Here is a 15,714-nt window from a genome sequence, read left to right as displayed (position 1 = left end):
TAGCGCTCTGTATTCAGAGCCACACAGATCCTTTTAGCCGAAACAATATCAATCTTCCGTGTGTATCTTGTGTCCACTGTGACAGAGGATTCTCCACCCATTCTTGTCTTGAATGGTTTTGTTTTTTGTTTTTTTTTGTGGGGGGGGGACATGACAAATATGACACTGGCACATGACCTATTTATCCTGTAGCTTTTTATGTGACAAGGGTCAGGCCAAAAGAAAAAAGAAGCTTGAGCTCCTGTGGCCTGCTAACGAAAACAGATGTGACTCAAGAACTGTTTTTGCCAGAATGCATCCCAAATGTGTTTTTTCACTCGCACCACACTACCAAGGGTGCTGCTGTCTTAATTACGTGCAAACTCAGGTGTATTGTATGTGCTGGATACTGTAACGGGGGCGGCGTGGCTCAGTGGTAGAGTGGTCCTCTCCCATCCGTGAGGTTGTGGGTTTGATCCTCACCCCTGGTGCTGAAGTGACCTTGAGCAAGACATGGGGGTCGAACAGCTAAAGATTTTTTTTGGTAGTTCACACTGTTATTTATTTTTATTTTTTTATTTTTTTAAGAGCTCAGAATTGTTCATTCGGTAGTCTTACCGATTCAACGTCTTGTCATCATTGCTCTTTTTTTTTTTTTTTTTTTTTTTTTGTGTGTATGTGTGCGTGCGTTTGCGTGTGTGCGTTTGCGTGCGTTTGCGTGCGGGCGTGCAAATACGTATAAATTTATACTCATTCATTCACCTAAAACCTTATAAATATCCCATTACCCTTCGCCTTAACCAGGTACTTCAGAATCTTGCCAGAGTCGTGAGGTTTAAATGGTCAGGAGACCAGAGAAAAGGTCAGAAAAAAAAAGAAATAAAGAGAAAAGAAAGGTAAATCAAAGTGAAATCCAGCACCGACCAAACACTTCCTGCCTTCCCCATGATTACAAAATCAAAGTCTTACGCCAACCCCGGAAGCCTCTAAATTCCAGCAAATTTAGCGAGATCTCAAGAGACCAGAGGAAAAACTAAAGAGAGGAAGGAGGGAAGGATCGATAAGGCAGAGTGAGATCCATAGAAGCCAGTACATCCAATCCATCAAAGTGAAGTCCAGCACCAACAAGACCCCTCCTGCGTGGTTACAAAACCAGAGTCTTATGCCAACCCCAGAAACCTCATACTTCTAATAAATTAAGATCTCAAGTGACCAGAGGAAAAACTAAAGAGAGGAAGGAGGGAAGGATAGATAAAGCAAAGTGAGAACCACAGACACCAGCACCAACTGATTCAAGGGGCTGTGGGAGGGAGAGGGTACTTCTGTTGAGTTTCAGTAGATGCTGGTGCGACGGATCTGGCATGCATAAGGACCACCACCAAAGAAAGAAGCCGTCAACCGCGGTCCAGCAAAGCGAGCAAATATAATAATATAATAAAAATATTTCCACGTGGTTGTATCATTGTATGTAGAGATGTCAAAACTAATAGATTAATCAACAACTAATCTATTATAAAATTCATGAATAACTATTTTAATAATCGAGTAATCATTTAAAGCAGGGTTGTCAAGCTCATGTTAGCTCAGGGGCCGCATGGAGGAAAATATTTTACCAAGTGGACCGCATCGGTAAAATAACGGTATATAACTTAAAAACAATAACCGTCATTTATACACAGATTTGTGGACCAGACCTAAATTACGGCGCTCAACTGTAATCATGTTGTTCCAAAAAATAACACAAATGCAAATGGAACACGGCAACACTTTGCCGGTATACGTTCCGGACGTGTTAAATCGACCTGTTTTGCATAGATATTGTTCCCAGAATGCATTGTGTGGCGCAGTTAATGACATTATAAGGGCACTAATCCTTGTCTTGTCTATTTGTGTTACCAGTAATTGAATTTGTGTCGTATTTAACACGTTTATGTCGGTCTATGATTTAAAAATAATAATAATAGTAATAATGATAATAATTAAACAAACCGTAACTTTAAAGGGGCACGATGCAAGATTCAGAGTTTTTGCACATTTGCGACCCCTCTGGCGAAACATGGAATGAACCCCAGCGACGTGCACACGGCCAGGAGCGTGCACGACTTTTAGGGCACGAGCAAACCTCCAAGTTAATCGAACAAACACAGAGCATTACGCCTTTTTCATAGGCTTAATAATGTCTACAGAGGTAAGAAACGTATTAATCTTCAAGTTACTTTGTATGTGAAAGTCATTTTGAGTGACAAAAGCTTACATAATTACAACCTTCCAAACGTAAATAGTGCATCCCGTGAATCCGATGATTAATTAGTTCGACAATGCAATTTTTTTTTTATTTTTTTATTTTTTAAATGTTTTACACCCCTGATTTAGAGCAGTTGTTTAACTTAAAATGATCCACGTCCTCTGACTTCAGCCTTTTTAATTCGGGGAGTGGGGGTTAGTTTGTAATACACACAAAAGCAAAATGACATTTTATCGGATTATTTGATTAATCAATGGAATAATCGATTGAATATTCAATTCTAAAAATATTAGATAGTGACAGCCCTTGATCGCCAACCTTGAATTATGAATGCAATGTTTTGAGCAGATAATAGAGTAATGATGATATTGTGAAGATTTTGGAACCACCATTTTCCCTGGCTTTTCATTGCTACTCGATGAAAGGAGCATGAGTGAAATGTTTTGTCATTTTTACATGGACTTTATGAGTATGTCTGGTTTAAAGTATCAAAACATTTCATTTTTACATACCTTGATGGCACTAAATCGTAATTCCAGTCATTTGTGGTGTGTATTCAAATAAAGTCACTGTAAATTCCTGCAAACAAAAAAAATACATTTGAAGTATGCCCTGTTGGCTACATAATGTGTTCTGTCTGTGCATTTTTGGGAGATTTGCTGTAAAAGCTCAGTTTCCTGACAGTCGTTTATTATAGAGCTGTCAGAGACTCCAAAGTGACAAGACAGAAAATTTGTAGTCTCCACATATTTCCCGCTCTCTGCCACATGCTTAATTGTTATCAGATATGTTTTTGCCTTCCCCTGCTGTTGGCTTTTTCGGCGCTTGTTCTTGTTATGTTGGAAACCCCAAGCCGCCCCTCCCTCTGCAGTGAGAGTCATCTTTAAATGTTGAGGGAGGTGACAAAGCGTCTTGTCTGGCGCCAGAGTGTGCACCGAGAGACAACTAGATTCATGTTAATGGTGTCAAAAGTGGAACCTCTCCGCTGTCCGTATTTCCCGTTGACTGTAAACACATTAAGAGTAGGTCGGTGTTTCATAGCCAACACAAGGCCCTGCATTAGATGTTTGCAGCTGTATATTCATTATGAGCACGATATGGTAGTTGTATCTAATTGGGTCTTGATGCCCTTTTCAAAAAATGCCTCCTACAGATTGGAGCAATGAAAAGCTCCCATCTAACAGAAACATTCCCTACCTGACATCTCTTTGCCATGCCATCCATCTACTGCCCTCACGTCTTCATCAAGCTCATGTTTTACCTGCCACCTTTTTCTACTCTCGGACCCGCTCTTTGCTAATAGACTGGGGATGAGATTAGTTCAGTGTGACAGCCTCTTGGGAAACCTCTTCAAAAAGCCGAAAGGGTCTCTTTGCTCACGCAACATCTATCTTATTTGGTCCTTTCTAACCCTATCCCCATAGAGTTATTTATTTACTGTTAGAAAAAGATTTGTTTACTGTAATGTTGGTCTCTGTCTCAGTTTTGAATTAATCCATTCCAGTTCTGGCGCCATCATAAAACCTTTATACAGGAAATTCTTCTTTTAACGTTTTGTTTTTTTGTGTAAAAATAAGGCAACTGAAATTAATAGAAAAACAACACTACAAATGTTTTACTACAAACCTATCACCCACCTTTGTTTCACAGTAATACACAACTATATCATTACCCTCTTAAAATAATTGCCTGTCTTTTTTTTTTTTTTTTTGTCTAATTCATCTCCGCATGATGCAAATGGTTCAATTTTTTGTTTCTTGAAAAATCTGAAAAAATGACTTGAGCAATTATTTTAAGAAGGCCAATACATAATTTTGCATCACTGATGTCCGAAACCTCCTACGTGCAAATTTGGTCGATTTTCATATTTTTGGCATAAATTGATACTATTAGTAGGTTAGTCTCCACTTTTTTTTTTTTTTTTATTAATGACTGACCAATCTAAAGTCTTAGTGGCTTAACGATATGTACGTGAGGCAAGAAAGCAAAGCCAGGAAAGTCTGTAACTGAAATGCAAGAGTACATGTGCTCATTCATTGCCAACAGCGTCTTAAAATATCCACAAAAATACGAGCCCCGGTGGCGTAAATGTCTTGAGCAAATTGAAATTGGAATGGTGTAACGGTTGAACCAGTTGCGGGTTTGTGTTTCGCCAGTAGGAGGAGCTGGTGTTTCAATAATTGTAATAGAAGCTTACTATGGTGCGCAAACTTATTTGTTTAGGTGCATTGTTTTTATTTTCCTATTATTTTTGTATGCTTAGTAGGACTATATTCTTGTTAATAATTAGTTTGTAAGTAAATTAAAATGGTAAATTTTATGTTTGACTTTAGAGCACGATTAGGTCACTTCCTGTTTTCGTTAGCATAGCAAGACAGTAGTCCGATACAGCCACAGCAGCGCTACGTCGCGACATTTGTAGAGCTCAAGTGAAGATATTTAAGTTACACAAGTACCCGTTTGTTCACTAGCAGGCCAAAGTGGTATGTATATTTTGTATTTGTATTTTATATTGTCGATGTTTTGTAAAGCTAAGTTTATTTTATTGTACATTTGTCTCACCAGTTCTACGGTGTGTCTGTGATAAAAGCAAGGCCCACAGTAAACATCAGTGCAAAGAACTCTTGTGTCTCCGATTTGTGAACAAAACGGCATAGTAGAACACTTTGGCCTGCTAGTGAACAAACGGGTATAGTAGAACACTTTCTGCTGGAGGCAGTAGAACACTTTCTGCTGGAGGCAGTAGAACACTTTCTGCTGGAGGAAGTAGAACACGTTTCTGCGCCAGTGGAAGAAGATCACTTTTGCGCTGGAGAAAGTAGACATCTATCACGGAGAAGGCGACGTTGGCTACTCACGTGCAAGGGAAGTATCACACGCTTGGAAAATGCATTGAGCAAGTCAAGTAGCAAGTTAACAAGTAAAAGCTAATCAAGTAAGCACAAAAGTCGTGTCTTGGAAGTAGCACAAGTACTTGTGAACTGATGTTAAAGCCTCAATTGCATTCAAGAGCCAACTGTGACATTTCAAGACAAAAAATCTGCACATTCATCAGTAAGATAAGAAGTTAGTGAATGTTTAAAAGCTAAAACAAGACAAAATGGCAGATGACAAGAAGGTTACAATGCAGCCCACTGAAGAAAGGAGTGCGGAGCTCGATCTACATGATGAAAATAAAGGACAGGATACAGAAAAGCAGGCAAATGGAGAAGAAACTACTCAGCCCGCAATATCCACTGATCCCACACAGTCTGAAACTCTACGAAGAAGCCAGCGTACACGCACACTCACTGAAAAAGGAAAATCCTTACAAGAAGCAAAATTAAATGATTTGGTAAAGCAGTTTGAGCGAATCTATAAGAAATGGAAATACCAAATTAACAATTTCAAGAGAATGATAAAATACATGGACACTGATTTGATTCCGGAAGCTGTGAGTGGCATACGTGCTATAATGACTGACATCTGTAACACTTATGATGAAATCAGAAACATTGACATTCCTGATAACGAAATAAGAAGAAAATGTGATGTGTGCTGGGCCATCAGTGAAGCTGCCAATTTAAAGGCTCAATGTCTTTTGGAAGAAAATGGTGATCCAGATAGCATTCCCTGGCCTGACTCAGAGTCAGTGTTTGAAAGCAGCTCTTCTAGCATTTCCTCAAGAATGACGTACAAGTCAAAGTCCATGTCTAGATTGTCCCAACAGTCAGCTGTAGCTACACTACACCAAAAACAAGCTGAGGCTGAAGTAGCAGCTTCAGAAGAAGTTATTAAAATAATGAAAACACAGCATCAATGTGAGGAAGAAATAAGAGAACTTGAAGTTGAAGATGCAAGGAAAAGAGCTCAATTTCTAACAGAGAGCACTACAATAAAGGCTAAGTTGGAGGAGAAGAGAAAAGAAGTGGAACTATTAAAAGAAATGCAAAAGCATAATGCCGCACAAGCAAGATTAAGGGTGTATGCTGAAAGTCTAAGCAGTGAAAATGAAGAAAAGCCTCCTATTATCAATTCTGAAGTCAAGCAAGATGGTTTCCTTCCACAACCAAGCATGCTAAATGTGCATTGTAAACCATTTGTCCCTTCTCAAGTTGCAGCTCTCACAAGTCAACACTCTTTACCTCACCAAGCATCGGTGCATCAAACATCGACCTCAACTGCAAATGAAGCAACCTCCATTGACCTTGTCAAGACACTGGCTGAAGCAATCACAGCAAACAGAATACCAATACCGGAGCCTGAAATCTTCACAGGTGACCCACTGCAGTTTAATGATTGGAAGTTGTCTTTTCAAACATTAGTTGATCGAAAAAATCTGCCAATTCAAGAGAAACTATTCTTCCTAAGAAAATATGTTGGAGGTTCAGCGAAGAAGGCCATTGAAGGACACTTTTTTGCTGGAACACTCACAGCCTATTCTGCTGCCTGGAAAATTCTCGATGACAGGTTTGGCGATCCATTTGTGATTGGCAAGTCTTTTCGAGACAAAATTCAGTCGTGGCATAAAATCAGCACCAAAGACAGCAAAGATCTGCGTGAGTTTGCAGATTTCCTAAGCAGTGTTGAATCAGCCATGCAGTATGTCCAAGGTTTACAAGTGTTAAATGACTGCGTAGAAAATCAGAGAATAGCAGCAAAGCTACCTGATTGGCTAAGCGCACGCTGGAACAGAAAAGTAACTGAATTCCAAGATGACAACAAAATGTTCCCCAATTTCAGTTATTTTGTCAAATTTCTGAATAAAGAAGCAAGAATTGCATGCAATCCAATCACTTCACTGCATGCAATGAAGTCAACTGAACCAGAAAAGTTTCAGATCAAAGACAAGCAAAAGAAGAACAACATGCCGAATGCTAAAACATTCAGCACAAGCTCCAACGAAAAGGCAAACGTCACATGTCTGTTTTGTAAGAAACCTGGTCACACAATTCACAAATGTCGAAGGATCCTGGAAAAGTCAGTTGAAGAAAGAGTCAAGTTTGTGCAGTCTGAAAAACTGTGTTTTGGTTGCCTCAAATCCGGTCATATCTCCAAAAACTGTACTTCCAGAAGTGTTTGTGAGAAATGTCAAAAGTCTCATCCAACTTGTCTACATCAAGACAGAGAGAAAAGAGACAAAGAACGAAGACCAAAGAATAATCAAGAAAGATCCAATACAAATCAGGAAACAGAAGTTGTGTCTGAAACACAAGAAGAAGAATCCACACAAGTTATATCAAACAGAGTGGTGCAACAAAAGTTACAAAGTTGTACTTCTTCGGTTATTCCAGTCTATGTATCAACCGTGAATGAACCAAAGAAAGAAAGGCTTGTGTATGCGTTGCTTGATACACAAAGTGACACCACTTTCATCTTAAAGGACACAGCTGAGACATTAAACACAAAGTCTGAGCCAGTCAAACTCAAGATTTCCACGATGACTTCCAAAACAAAGATCGTGTCAAGCCACAAAGTGAAGGACTTACAAGTAAGGGGCATGAACTCTAAAACAAGAATCAAGTTGCCAACAACTTATACGCGAGACTATATTCCTGCCAATAGATCACATATTCCCACAAGAAAAACGGCAGAGAATTGGCCCCATCTGAAACATCTCACAAGGGAGATGGCACCCAATCTTGACTGTGAAGTAGGCTTACTGATCGGATATAATTGTCCTCAAGCTTTACTGCCACTAGAGGTCATCAGTGGTGAAAGAGACCAGCCATTTGCACAGAAATCCCTGCTTGGTTGGAGCATCATCGGCTACAGTGATACCGAAAGTGCAGATGATGATGAAATTGGAGTAAGTCATCATGTTGTTGTGAAAGAAGTCATGCCAGCTATTGAAACAAGTCATAAGCTCAAAGATGAAGTGCACTTTGTTTACAGAAACAAAGTCAAAGAAGTCACTCCTGCTGAAATAGTTAAAGTGTTGGAAATGGACTTTGTTGAAAGAAGTGTTGAAGAAAAGTCAATGTCACAAGAAGACATGTCATTTCTGGCTAAAGTAAAAGAAGGTATCAAACAAAAGCAAAACGGTCACTTAGAAATGCCGCTACCCTTCAAGGAAGAAAAACCTGAATTGCCAAATAACAAAATTTGCGCAGAACACAGACTCAAGTGTCTGGAGAGGCGTCTCAGGAAAGATGAGCGCTACTTGAAAGATTACGTGGCATTCATGCAAGACATCATACAGAGAGGTGATGCTGAGAAAGTACCAGAAGCTGAGCTAAACAACCGACCAGCATGGTACATACCTCATCATGGCATCTACCATCCGCAAAAGCCAAATAAGATACGTGTTGTCTTCGATGCCTCGGCAAAGTTTCAGAATACATCTCTGAACGAACATCTCCTGTCGGGACCAGATCTCACAAACACGCTCATTGGAGTTCTGTGTCGCTTCCGGAAAGGACATGTGGCTATCATGTGCGACATCGAGCGTATGTTCCATCAATTTCATGTTGCCCCGCAAGACCAAGATTACCTCAGATTCCTATGGTGGGAGGACGGTAACATGGAAAGGCCACCATCAGTGTTTCGCATGAGAGTCCATTTGTTTGGCGCAGCATCCTCGCCTGGATGCGCAAACTTTGGATTGAAGCATCTAGCTGCTCAAGGAGAAAATAAGTTCAGTCAAGCCACTGTGAAGTTCATTCAACGCAACTTCTACGTTGATGATGGTTTGTTAAGTGTGGACTCTGAACAAGAAGCTATTCAGCTTGTAAAAGAAGCCCGAGAGCTATGTGACACAGGAAAGCTGCACCTGCACAAGTTTATTAGCAACAGCGAAGACGTGATTGCCACTATTCCAACAGAAGAATGTGCGTCAGGAACAACTGACCTGGATCTAGCTTTGGGAGAGCCGAAGATGGAAAGGGCTTTAGGAGTCCAATGGTGTGTAACCTCAGACACATTTAGCTTCAGAGTTGTTGTAAAGAACAACCCCTTCACGAGAAGAGGAGTGCTTTCCACAGTGGCCTCAATATTCGACCCACTCGGAATTGTTGCCCCATTCATTCTCGTCGGCAAAAGAATCATCCAAAGAATGTGTCAGGAAAAGCTGGATTGGGACGAGCCACTTCCCGAAGACATCAAACCTCAATGGGAAGCTTGGCTTAGAGACCTTCTGGACCTGTCTACTATCAAGATGCAACGTTGTTATGTTCCAACAACATTCAAACAAGTGCAACAGTATGAGTTACACAGCTTTTCGGATGCCAGTGTATCCGGGTATGGTGTGTGCTCGTACCTAAGAACAGTGACGAAGTCTGGAGAAGTTTACTGTACCCTTGTAATGGGGAAAGCAAGAGTTGCTCCTACTAAAGTGACAACGATCCCAAGATTGGAGCTTTCAGCAGCAGTAACAGCTGCAAGAACCGCTAGCTTTCTGAAGAGAGAGTTGGAAATCCAAGACATTCAAGAATACTACTGGACTGACTCCAAAGTCGTCCTTGGTTACATCAATAATGATGCAAGACGATTTCATGTATTCGTCGCTAACAGAATACAGCAGATCAGATCAAGCACAGAACCAAGTCAATGGCGACATGTTGCCTCTGAACAAAATCCCGCAGATCACGCATCACGTGGAATCATGACAAAGGAATTAGTGGAGTCCAACTGGTTCACTGGCCCATGTTTCTTATGGCAAAAAGAACTGCCAAAAGATGATGTCCAAGTGAAAGAGATTAGCACTGAAGACCCAGAGGTCAAAGCCACACATGTTTTCACTGTCCAAGTAAAGGAAGAGAAATCTGTCCCAGAACGTCTGCAAAAGTTCTCAGATTGGACAAGAGCTGTGAAAGCAATAGCAAGATTAAGACGACGTGTCAAGTATGTAAAGAATGCAAAAGAAATGTCTAATGAAAGTACGACATTAGAAGAAAGAAAAGAAGCAGAGGAGTTCATCATTCGCACAGTCCAACAAGGAGCATTCAGTCAAGAAATCAAGTCACTCAAAGACAAAAAGGAAGTCAAGTCATCACACTCCAAGTTGAACCAGTTAAGTCCATTCCTTGACAAGCATGATATCCTGAGGGTGGGAGGCAGACTAACAAAAGCATCGCTCCATCCCAACATCAAACATCCAGCTATCATGCCAAAAGAGCATCACATCTCACGCTTGCTCATCAAACATTTTCATGAGAAGATACATCACCAAGGTAGAGGAATGACAGTCAATGAAATTCGTGCTAATGGCATATGGATAATTGGATGCAGTGCGCAAGTTTCATCATTCATATACAAATGTGTCAAATGCAGAAGATACAGGAAGTACAATCAAGAACAAAAGATGGGCGATCTGCCATGTGAAAGACTGGAAGCTACCCCTCCATTCACGTACAGCGGTATGGATTGTTTTGGACCATTCTGCATAAAAGAAGGGAGGAAAGAATTAAAGAAATATGGACTCTTGTTTACATGTATGTGTTCGAGAGCCATTCATATTGAGGTTTTGGATGATCTCAGTACAGACTGTTTTCTCAATGCACTTCGTTGTTTCATTGCAATACGTGGCAACGTGAGTCAACTGCATTGTGATCAAGGCACTAATTTCATCGGTGCAAGAAATGAGCTTCTGACACAAACAACTCAAGAGAAAGTCAAAGAGCTTGGTATAAGCTTCATTTTCAACCCACCTGCATCAAGCCACATGGGAGGAGTCTGGGAGAGACAGATTCGGACAGTAAGAAATGTTTTGAGAGCCATTCTGGATGAGTCAGCTGCAAGATTGGACACTTCATCATTGAGAACCTTCATGTATGAAACGATGGCAATCGTGAATAGTCGTCCACTAACTGTTGAGTGCCTTAACGATCCTGTCGGACCAGAGCCGCTCACACCAAATCATATTTTGACAATGAAGTCCACAGTGATATCGCCACCACCTGGAGAATTCGTCAGAGAAGATCTCTACCTGCAGAAGCGATGGAAAAGAGTGCAGTATTTGGCGAATGTCTTTTGGACCAGATGGAGAAAGGAATATCTGTTAAACCTGCAACAGAGAAATAAATGGAACAAGAACCGAAGAAACATGAAGATCAATGATATTGTTCTTCTACAAGAAGATTGTGTTCCTAGGAACCAATGGAAACTCGCCAAGGTCATAGAAGTCACACCCGGAGCTGATGGCAGGGTCAGAAAGGTCAAGCTTCTCATCGGCGACTCAACTCGCGAGAAAGCAACCAAGACTGTTTTAGATAGACCAATACATAAGACTATACTTTTGCTAGAAGCTTAGAAATGATTATAATGTTCATTGTTGTTTATTAAGTTCAAATGTATGTTAACATTTATTTAGGATCACACACACTGAAGCAGTAGTGTGATGGTGGGAGTGTAACGGTTGAACCAGTTGCGGGTTTGTGTTTCGCCAGTAGGAGGAGCTGGTGTTTCAATAATTGTAATAGAAGCTTACTATGGTGCGCAAACTTATTTGTTTAGGTGCATTGTTTTTATTTTCCTATTATTTTTGTATGCTTAGTAGGACTATATTCTTGTTAATAATTAGTTTGTAAGTAAATTAAAATGGTAAATTTTATGTTTGACTTTAGAGCACGATTAGGTCACTTCCTGTTTTCGTTAGCATAGCAAGACTGTAGTCCGATACAGCCACAGCAGCGCTACGTCGCGACATTTGTAGAGCTCAAGTGAAGATATTTAAGTTACACAAGTACCCGTTTGTTCACTAGCAGGCCAAAGTGGTATGTATATTTTGTATTTGTATTTTATATTGTCGATGTTTTGTAAAGCTAAGTTTATTTTATTGTACATTTGTCTCACCAGTTCTACGGTGTGTCTGTGATAAAAGCAAGGCCCACAGTAAACATCAGTGCAAAGAACTCTTGTGTCTCCGATTTGTGAACAAAACGGCATAAATGGTGTAAATTGGACGTTGTATGTGGCCAAAGAAGTGAGGACCAAAAGTGAACTAAAGAATCGGAATAATGCTTCACAACTAGACAAAGGCACGTCCACCTCCTAGTACTGAGGACACAGGTTCGAGTCCAGGCATCGGCCTTCCTGGGTGGAGTTTGCATGTTCTCCCCGTGCCCGCGTGGCTCTTCTCTGGGTGCTCCGGTCTCCTCCCACATTCCAAAGACATGCTTGGCAGATTAATTGAACGCTCTGCATTGTCCCAGGTGTGATTGTGAGCGTGGACGGTTGTTTGTCTCAGTGTGCCCTGTGTTTGGCTGGCGACCAGTTCAGGGTGTACTCCGCCTTCTGCTCGAAGCCAACGGAGATAGGCTCCAGCACCCCCCACAAGTAAGCGGTCAAGAAAATTGATGGATGGATGGATGGATGGATGGAAGAACTAGACAAAGTGCAATTTCTACAGAAATTGTGTGGGAATGCTGAAAAGCTGAATGCTAAGATTTGAATGCATGCGCTTAAATCATTTCAGTGAAATTATAATCCATGTCCTGATATGATAGTCTGTTGGTATACATGTATATCACTTAGCATAATGGCCATGGATATATTTGCAATGTAGTCAGAAGTGGGATTCGAACCTGCGACCTCAATGTCAGTGCCATTGAAAATTGTGCGAATACTAGTAATGTGGAGTCAAACGCTATATTCCCCGGGAGGTGTGAATTTTTTAAACAAATTTGAACGGTGTAAATCGGAAGTATTATGTGGGAGTTATTGCATGGCAAAAAAGTGTGGAGAATTAAAAAGTACCTGAAATAATAAAGGCTAGAAACAGCATAAGTTGCTGAACAGCATTCATGCATGCAATAAATCCACTGATGCCCTCATGAGGTAGGCCAAAGTTTCACAAAAAGCCAAAGCAAAAGTTAAACTGCTACAAGTGGTAGTCATTTTATGATCAAAAGAGGATTTTTTTCCCCTTCAAATTTAAATGTCCTTTAGGTGAGTTTGAATTTAGAAGTTCTACTGTATCAGTACATCCTCACTTTTATCCCTTCCATGATGTACCTCTAAACTCCAAATCAAAAGGCCACTAATGTTCCACCAAACAGCCCTCAATGATCAGAGTACCAACCAAAGATGTGGATGAAGGACAACAAGATGTAGTGCGCTTCCCTCCGGGGAACGATCCAAGCCCTTGTTGCCGTGGTATCACTTTGTTAGGCCTCGCCATATGCACATTAATCACCTGCTCTTTTATGTAGCTGCCGCTCGCACACTGTGTGTGCGCTCGTCCTCTCCCGGTCTGGCTGCCCTTGAGACGTCCTTGGCTGGGAGCGTCAAACCGGCTCCTGCGCCGAGTGGATGTAATCCCGGTGATACATGGCCAACTCCTGACCCGTCTGCGCCGTGGCCGCTATGTTTGACGCTATTACAGCAGCCTCTAATTGCTGATGACATTCGTTTAAGGCTGTATCGCCTTCTCCATTACAGGGAACTTATGTCTCTGGGTTTTGGGTGAAAGTAAATGGATGCAGATGCAAACAGGAAGGCCATTTCCCTGCCACCTGCTGTTATATATCGGGTAAATAGCGCGGTGGATCTGTGTGTCTTGTAAAGCAGGTGCCTGCACATGTGATGTGCATACTGATTCAAACGTACACTCTGTTTTATGTACATCAGGAAGGGCATTAAAAATGTAATTGTTAATCGAGGAACCATTGTAAAAATTAACAACAGGACAAATATATGATGTTTTGATGTTACAAATGGTGGATAATGAGCTACCGTAAAATGCCGTGAATAACACGCACACGTGTATAATACAAAAATAAAAAATAAAAAAATCACCATTAAAATTCTTTTATCCCCTTCAGTCTCCTGATTTGCTAGTATACTTAATGATCAGAGTGAATATAGAGTATTTTTAAAATCATATTTTCAAAAATTTTGTTCTTGCACTGTATGCTCTTTTAGTAATTTTAGACAGCTATTTTATATTTATTTACTATGTTTTAAATGTCTAACACTGTTTCAAACTGATTTTAAATGTAATTGTAATTACAGTATGCAAAGCAGGCGTGTCCACACTTTTTCATTTGAGGGCCACATACAAAAAATCAGAAGGACTCAAGGGCCAAATTGTGTTTAGTCTTAAAAATTGTACAAATAATTTATTTGTGCTTTTGCATATTTAGAAAAATGCTCCAGTATATAAACCAATTTATTTGTAATATGGCAGTAGGGTTATTATAGTTTTGGAATTTTTCATTTTAGTTAGTTTTTTTGTTATTATTATTTATTATTATTTCCCCCATATGAGCATTTTTATTTTATTTAATATCGTGAGTTTTTATACAGTATCGTGAGCTTTGATATATATATATATATATATATATATATATATATATATATATATATTTCACAATTTATAACAATTACCAAGAGTATTAATATCATGCTTGTGACATTCTCTTACAATTACATTAATTGCAGCACAATTGTTGCACCGTTATTGAAGCTTTCTGGGATGTAGCCAAATCATTTTTTTTTTTTTTTTTTTTTGATGTGAAGTGGGTGGCGTCCTTTCTCATTAAAATGTAAATGAACGACTGGTCACGGCATCGGCATCCTCGACTGCAGAACCATTGCAGAGTATGGATTTCGTTACCATGACGACGGAGGGTGTGTGTTTTTCATACATACCTTTCTACTGCAATTATGACTTCAGTATTGTGTTCGTAGAGGTTAGTGAGAGACTCGACGTGGTGTATTGATGCGGTGCAATTCAAACCCATAGTTGGAACAAATTGATGGCATTTCAATTGGGGAACTTGATTTGAGGTGCAAGTGCCAGTGTCGAAAACTACAATTGAAGACATTTTAACTTATATTGTGCTATCTACAAACATTAATGAATGTACTGTAGCCTCATTTTAAACAATCAAGGACCTATTCCTACATCCAGAACTATTATGCAGCTACACGGGGTAATAAAGACGTTCGGCCTGTAGAATCTCCCTCATTACCAATGTGTGGTGTCTGTTTGCGGGGATTAAATTCTCCCTAATGTCCTTAGGTGGTCAGAAAATGAGCATCAGAGCCGCTATCAGCAGCAGGTCAGCCGGTGCCTGTTTGTAATTAAGGAGGAGGATGATCTGCACAATTTATCTGATGCGCTGATAAAGGCCAGCGTCCGGGCCACGGGAACAAAAGAGAGCTGACAGAACAGCAATTGTATCATAGCTGCAACCTATTTCAATTTATTTTATTTTTTTTGCTTTAGAAACCGCTGCAACAGAAGGCTAATGATACTAAAATGTGGTTTGCTAGGTTGTGAAAAACAACTCCAGCATCACCCTTTTCACCCATATTTTATTATTGATTCATCAGGTAGCTCGTTTTAACCTCTGCCTTTAGGATCCAATTTGTGATGTAAAGTTGTTTTAATGACATTTTTTTATTATTATTATAAAAAGTGAACTTGACATTTTCTCTGATTCTCACCTACAGGTAATTAATACCTGACTTTGCTGTTATCAACACTAAAGAGCACTTGACTCTCTCATTGCATTCTTTTTCATTATATGTGCCATCAGCTTCCATTCTTTTGGCTGTTATGTAAA

The 15,714-nt window shown here is 40.1% G+C and overlaps 2 long non-coding RNA genes across 2 annotated transcripts; both read left to right on the top strand.

Moving 5' to 3' along the window:
* Positions 1-4,366: 4,366 nt before the first annotated feature.
* LOC144001239 (uncharacterized) lies at positions 4,367-4,845 on the top strand. Its single transcript, XR_013278415.1, has 2 exons — positions 4,367-4,707; positions 4,790-4,845. It is a non-coding gene; the product is annotated as an uncharacterized LOC144001239 (long non-coding RNA).
* A 3,618-nt stretch (positions 4,846-8,463) lies between these two features.
* LOC144000839 (uncharacterized) lies at positions 8,464-12,054 on the top strand. Its single transcript, XR_013278291.1, has 2 exons — positions 8,464-11,916; positions 11,999-12,054. It is a non-coding gene; the product is annotated as an uncharacterized LOC144000839 (long non-coding RNA).
* Positions 12,055-15,714: the final 3,660 nt, after the last annotated feature.

This window comes from Festucalex cinctus, chromosome 14, assembly GCF_051991245.1.
Source record: "Festucalex cinctus isolate MCC-2025b chromosome 14, RoL_Fcin_1.0, whole genome shotgun sequence".
NCBI lineage: Eukaryota > Metazoa > Chordata > Actinopteri > Syngnathiformes > Syngnathidae > Festucalex > Festucalex cinctus.
Note: the sequence above shows the minus strand (reverse complement) of the source record. Positions and strands in the feature narration are given on the sequence as shown.